We start from the raw sequence: 7,063 nt of genomic DNA, 5'->3' as shown, positions 1-7,063 counted from the left end.
TTTTAAAAGCGCTTTCATAACTCCCCTATAAGAGCGCTTTTGAAAAGCGCTTTCATATCCTCCCCTATAGCAGCGCTTTTTAAAAGCGCTTTCGTAACCCCCTATAAGAGCGCTTTTTTTTCCGTGTTTTTTAATTTTGTTTTTAGTGAAACCTATAGCAGCGTTTTCGTAGGGGTGCTGCTACAAGACAAATTTGGCGTAGTGTTTTTAGCTATATTTTCTCCTATATAAAAAGGGCATCTCCTCGCTAATATTCACACTAGAATTTGAAATTCAATCATTATTCTCTCTCTCTCTCTCTCTCTCTCTCTCTCTCTCTCTCTCCCCCCCTTATGTTCTCTTTCACAAAAAATTGTCTTAGTGCCTTTGTGAATGAAATATATTTGTGAGGTTTTACTTGTATAAGTATTCATATTTTTATCAAGAGTGTGATTCTCTTGAAGTTTTTATCTTGTTTGGTTGTTGACGTTATCTTGGTAAAACTTCTTTTTGATTTTTGAGATCAGCCAAGTAAAATCTTGTTCCAAGTTCGTGAGCTTAGCATGTCAAAAGTTTCATTTTTGGTTTGAGGGATCAACCTGTTAAAATCTCTTAGATTAAGTATTCGATTTTTCAATAAAGAGGATTTTATCAAAAAGGAGAAAATTAAACATAGCAAGCAGATAGATCATGTTACCACATAGAGAAGAAGAAGAAGACGACGACTTAATAGATATTAATCCATGAGTGAATTATTTAATATTACTAACTCAGTTCTTATGAAAAAAAATTAGGAAGATGTTTGGTAAAAATATATGTGAGTTGAATATATTAAGATACATGCCCTATTACTTAATCCCCTTTTTCAACTTGATCTCTTATGAAAACAAGGAGACGGAAGTATGACACTCATTTTAAGGAATTTCTAATTTTAAGTAGAAATGGTGTTTAGGTTTGAGAACTTCAGATTTTTCTTCAGGGGCATGGGAGGGAAGAATTTCCAAATGGGAGAGAAGAAATTTCATATTTATTGCGAGTTTCGATACACTACATTGACTAATTAACCGATTGGAAGAGAAATTTTTTTATTTTCTTAGCAGTGCACAATTATTTTTGCAATGATATGTAGGAACTTTTTATTATTAATTTATCAAATACTAGTAAAAGATCTTTATATATATATATATATATATATATATATATATATATATATATATATATATATATATATATATATATATATATATATATATAAAATGAGAAATAAGTAAATTATATGAGAATATAAAAATGAAAAAGAACCATCGAATTTAAAAAGAAAAGGTTGAGATTAAAGTGTTGTTTTCACTAAATCATGTGTCATATTAAGAAGAAAGAAATATCATTGATAAAAATTTTAAAATATCTATTAATCTCAATCATGAAATATAAATCTAATGGTATATATATATATATATATATATATATATATATATATATATATATATATATATATATATATATATATATATATATATATATATATATATATATATATATATATATATATATATATATATATATATATATATATATATATATATATATATATATATATACTCCAAGAGTAAGTTATTATAATTTACTCCACATCTTGACCATTTATTATTTTCAATCTAATGGTTAAAAATAATAAGTAATAGTTTTCTAATATGTCTATATATATATATATATATATATATATATATATATATATATATATATATATATATATATATATATATATATATATATATATATATATATATATATATATATATATATATATATAAACATATTAGAAAACTATTACTTATTATTTTTAACCATTAGATTGAAAATAATAAATGGTCAAGATGTGGAGTAAATTATAATAACTTACTCTTGGAGTAAATATAACCTTCCTCATATATAAACATATTAAGTAAGAGTATTTTTAAGATGAGAGGAACAAATATTTAACAATTAATTAATTAAAAATTAATTATTATATATTAATTTCTCTCTCTATGAATTAATTAAAAATTATTTAATTATATATTCAACCGACACTTCTCTTTTTATGGATTCAAATATTTTTTTTTTTAAGGATCATGTTAACGAGTCCTCCAGAACACAATTTAAATATTCCATATAAAAAATATTCTTTAATTAAATTATTTATTTAAATTTTTAATGCATTAAATACAACTAATTTTAATTAAAAAAACTTTGCTATTCCTTAAAAAATTCAATTATTTTTATTTTTAAAATATTAAATTTTAGTATTGTTTACTTTTTTTTTAACTCATGATGAGTGCCCCATTTTCCTCTTTTTTTTAATAAAACAGAAAGCCTTAAATCCATTATGCGCTAAACTTTTTTTTTTGGTCTCTCATCTTTTACGAAATCAAATCTTATTTGTGTCTTTCAAAATCCTAAAATCCGATATCTGTCAGTCTCTCAAATCTCATTTTCTACACTAAAATAGAAGCTTAATCAATTCCAATGTATCACTAAAATAAAACATTTTTAGCTTATTTCTCTGTTTGCATGAATTATATTGTTACTAAATTTTAATGATAACGGATTTCTTAACTTGAATGATAATGAATTTCTTATATTTTATTTTAAATTCTAAATTATTTAAAACTTAGGATGGTAATACAATTAATTTGAAAAAAATATTATCATAAAATTAATATGATTCCATTAAATTTTATAATGGATTAAATTGAATATATTTTTTGTGTAAAATTAATTTGAATTCTGAAGTTTTTCTGATGAAAGAAAACTAAAAGTAATGAAAGAATGGATAATTACTAATTTTTTTGAGATATAAGATAAAAAATGTAAACTTAATATATTTATGACCTAACCATTTCACAATGTGATTATTCCATGGTTATATTATATTTAACCATTTAATAATTTAACAACATTTACAATGGCAATCTTTGTCTTCCTGCTTGCGACACTCTCCACTTGCAGAAAATGATTTACATATCGCTTTGCAATTTATTTTGCAACGAAAACTCCCTCCCTTGTAACATAAACCATCTATGATTTTATTACATTCCTCTGCTTCTAATATTTGCACTTGATTTGCTGCAGAAAACATAAATTTTATTAATTAAAAAAATATAAACTCGTGAGATATTATAGAAACTGAATAAAAGTACTATAACTCATACCAAAATGAATTGAAAAAATAAGTAAAATAATGAAGACAATTTTCATAGCTTTAATTTTGAGGATAAAATGTTCAACTTTGAATTCTGATGTTTCACTAAGTGAGCATGGGCGTCTATATATAACAATCATCATTAATGTGTTAAGTGATTCTTAACCAACATTAGGATATCATAATAATTATTATATTTTTATGAATTTAATTGGAATACACATGCATGTAAATTCTTTTTACAACGTCAGTAAGTGAATTACAATCGTTAATTTATTAGAAGTGTTTGACTTTTATTCTAATTTTTTAAAAATAATATAATTGAGTGGTTGTGATGTATTGATAGTATAAAAAATTTTACACTAACTAACCGTGGATAACAATTAAACTCTATTTTTATTTATTTAATGTTTTTTTAAGTTGAATATGTTAATTAGTGTTTTAATGATATATCGATATTTATAGAAAAACATATGAATCTTTAATAAAAATAATAAATTTTATTATTTTTATTTGTAATTAACCCCGACAACTATAAACAAATTAAGGGTTATGTTAACTAGTGTCTCAAACACTGGATAAAGAATATTAAATGAGCTTTAATTATGTTTTTATTCTTTAAAAAATGATAATTACATATACTCCATTAGGACAATACTAACTTGTCTCTTCGAAAAACTCCTTAAAGATCATTAATTGTATCTTGAATTATTAGTATTCTTTAAAATAGAGATTATTAAAAGATATGGTGGTTTTTAAAATTGAGAAAAATAGAGACTTTTACACACTATTACTTTCCATTTTCATTTACGGTTTTTTATTCAAAAATATTACTTTTTCTTTCATATTTAGTTTAAAAAATGATATTGTGGTGTTTCTTTCTATATTTTCTTTTTATTTTATCAAAAGATTTGAATATTTAAACTAAATATGAATTTTTACTTGAGTTTTTTATTTATTTATTTTAATATTTTTGCAATATTTTATCATTAATTTTTTATAAGTTTTTTAATGTTTTGTATAATTAATTTTGCTTCTAAAAAATCAGTTCTCATATTAAAATGATAACTATATTGAACAAAATTAACAAGAAAATATTGCAAAAAAATAAATAATAAGTAAAAAACTCAAATAAAAATTCATATAAAATATAAATATTCAAATGTTTGATAAAATAAAAAGAGAATACGAAAAAACACTTTATCCACTGTATCATTTTTTAAACTAAAATTAAAACAACGTCATTTTGACTATTTTAATCAAAAATTAAAATTAAAATAAAATAAAAAATAAAAAAATTGTTGCATATGCAGTTGATTTTGTTATCAATGATTTTGATATTGAGGAAGGAGATCCCAACATTGAAATTATTTTTCTTTTTTTGAAATTAAATTTAGTAGACAATAAAATTATTTCGTTATAAATTATTCAATTAGATTATGTTGCGATTAAACTTTTGTTTACAATTATATTTTATAATTATGTACTATTTTATTGTGTGTGATACCTATGTATAAAATTTGAATTTAAATTATGAGCTTGTGAGTTTATTTATAATATGATATTCTCAAAAAATTTAAATGCTAGTTATATTTGTAGAGACTGAATCATTCGGATCGACAGATTTTATACTTATATAATTTTGTTATAACGACCGGTCTATTTAACCGAGTTATCCAGTTTAGTCATGTGGTTCGACCAATGACTCAATGGTTCGACCAATAAATCAGTGACCCAATACCCTCACCGGTTTGATGTCCGATGACCGATTCTTAAAACACTCTGAAAAAGAAAAAATAGTGTTTTTTTAATAAGCAGCCGTAAATGAACATCGAAAGTAATAATGTGTAAAGTCTCAATTTTTCTTTGTATAATTTAGAAAATTTTAATTTTTGGGAATTTTATAGTATTATTGTGTATATTGTCATTCTCTAAAGAATTTAGAGGCATTGCATATTCAATATAAAATAATATTAGAGATACAATTAATCAAAATTATTATATTTATCCTATCATATCAATATTTTAAAAATAAAAATGTAATCTAGTTGACAATATAAATATATTTTTAATTTATATTCTTTTTTTTTAGTCTAAAATATTTATATAAACTTTTATACGATGCGAGAGATTAATTATAAGTGTTTAAAATAAAATTTAAAATTTTCTAATATTTAACGTCTATCATTATCTAACGTATAAATTTTTTTTACATTGTTATTCATTTCAATTAAATTCATGATACAAAATAATTGAATTTTTGTATAATCTGTTCATGCAAGTGTCATACTTAATACTTTTGTGCATTAGCCTATAATATAGTTATAAAATAATATAGTTTTTAAAAAATAGTTATAAATAATATAAATATATAATTCTAATTATTTATTTTTAATACGGTTATAATTATAATTGATACTTTAATGATGATATTTTCATAATTACAAGTGAATCAAATATTAAATGTATATATTTATAGGAATTAATACATTCAATTTTTTATGACAAAAATTAGTACACATTTTAAACGCTCTTAATTTTTTCACTCACATAAATAACAGTATTATTATTACGTAAACAATCTGGTATCTTTGATTTTAATTGGGTACCGATACTCTTGTTCAATCAAATAGTAGATTTAAATGTCATATCTCTTTTTTATTTTATTTTAAAATAAATTAAAATATAATTTACACTAAAAATACTGATATCCAACTATCCAAAAAATTAACTTATTATTATTCAAAGACAGATCAGTATCATAAAAATACATTTTCTACACCATTTTTCATCCACACATTTTCATCAACATTTTGTACACCCAAAAATACATTGTTTGCAATCAAATCTCGTATATATTGCCGTCTTTTCTTTTTCTATTAATATTTTAAGCTCTCCTTTATTTATTTTTTGAAATACAAATATATATGGATAGATAAAAATTTCACAAAAGGGTTACAAACGATACATGAAGTATCCAAAGAGCCATAACAAAAGAAAATATGATCAACACTAAGAAGCAACCGGAAAGAAGGAAACAACTAAAGACATTGTGTATTTCGAGGTTAACTTTGCCACTTAAATACTATAAAAAAACATATCACATGTTACAAAATGTACACCAAAAACATACTATAAAAAATATATTACTAGTTACTATTTGATATTACATGCACATTAAACACATGATGCTATATAATTATCATGTCTATGTGATATGATACATCTATCATACATACTTTACATTATATCTTGTCTCTATTATATCACGAGACTTTATTATATTTTCATCATTATATAACTAATTAATTTAACAACAACTACAATGGCAATCTTTGTCTCTCCCACATTCTCCACGTGCAGAAAATGTTCCACATAATGACTTGCATTGTATTTTGCATTGAACACTTCTTCCAGACTTACGACATAAACCAGGTACAATTTTATTACATTGTTTTGCCTCTAACATTTCCATTTGATTTCCTGCAGAAAAACAAAAATATAATTAATTAAATAAAAAAAAACTCGTGAGATTTTATAAAAACTGAATACAAGTATCATAACTCATACCAAAATGAATGGAAAGAATAAGCAAAATAATGAATACACTTTTCATGTCTTTAGTTTTGAGATTAAAAATGTTAAACTTTCAATAATGATGATGTTTTATTAAGTGAGAATCTATGTATATATACACACACATGATAATGCTAAATGTAAGGAATATCATTAACGTTTTTCTCTCTCTTTCGTTAGCATTTTTAGTTATGTATCTTTCTATGGCATTTATCATTTCCGAGAAAAGTGGAATCACCATAGCTCTAACGTCTAAATTTATGTGTATAATTTTACACCCATGTACAATTATAGAATACACCATGTGATTGGTATGAGAAGGCATTT

At 22.7% G+C, this 7,063-nt stretch overlaps 1 long non-coding RNA gene across 1 annotated transcript; it reads right to left on the bottom strand.

Annotated features, from left to right (window-relative positions):
* Positions 1–6,290: 6,290 nt before the first annotated feature.
* Positions 6,291–6,812, bottom strand: LOC131600577 (uncharacterized). The gene is made up of 2 exons (XR_009283204.1): positions 6,731–6,812; positions 6,291–6,643 (listed from the first exon to the last, which is right to left on the bottom strand). It is a non-coding gene; the product is annotated as an uncharacterized LOC131600577 (long non-coding RNA).
* Positions 6,813–7,063: the final 251 nt, after the last annotated feature.

The sequence above is a fragment of the Vicia villosa genome, linkage group LG4, assembly GCF_029867415.1.
Source record: "Vicia villosa cultivar HV-30 ecotype Madison, WI linkage group LG4, Vvil1.0, whole genome shotgun sequence".
Taxonomy (NCBI): domain Eukaryota; kingdom Viridiplantae; phylum Streptophyta; class Magnoliopsida; order Fabales; family Fabaceae; genus Vicia; species Vicia villosa.
The sequence above is the reverse complement of the archived record's forward strand: the minus strand, read 5'-3'. Positions and strand labels throughout refer to the sequence as shown.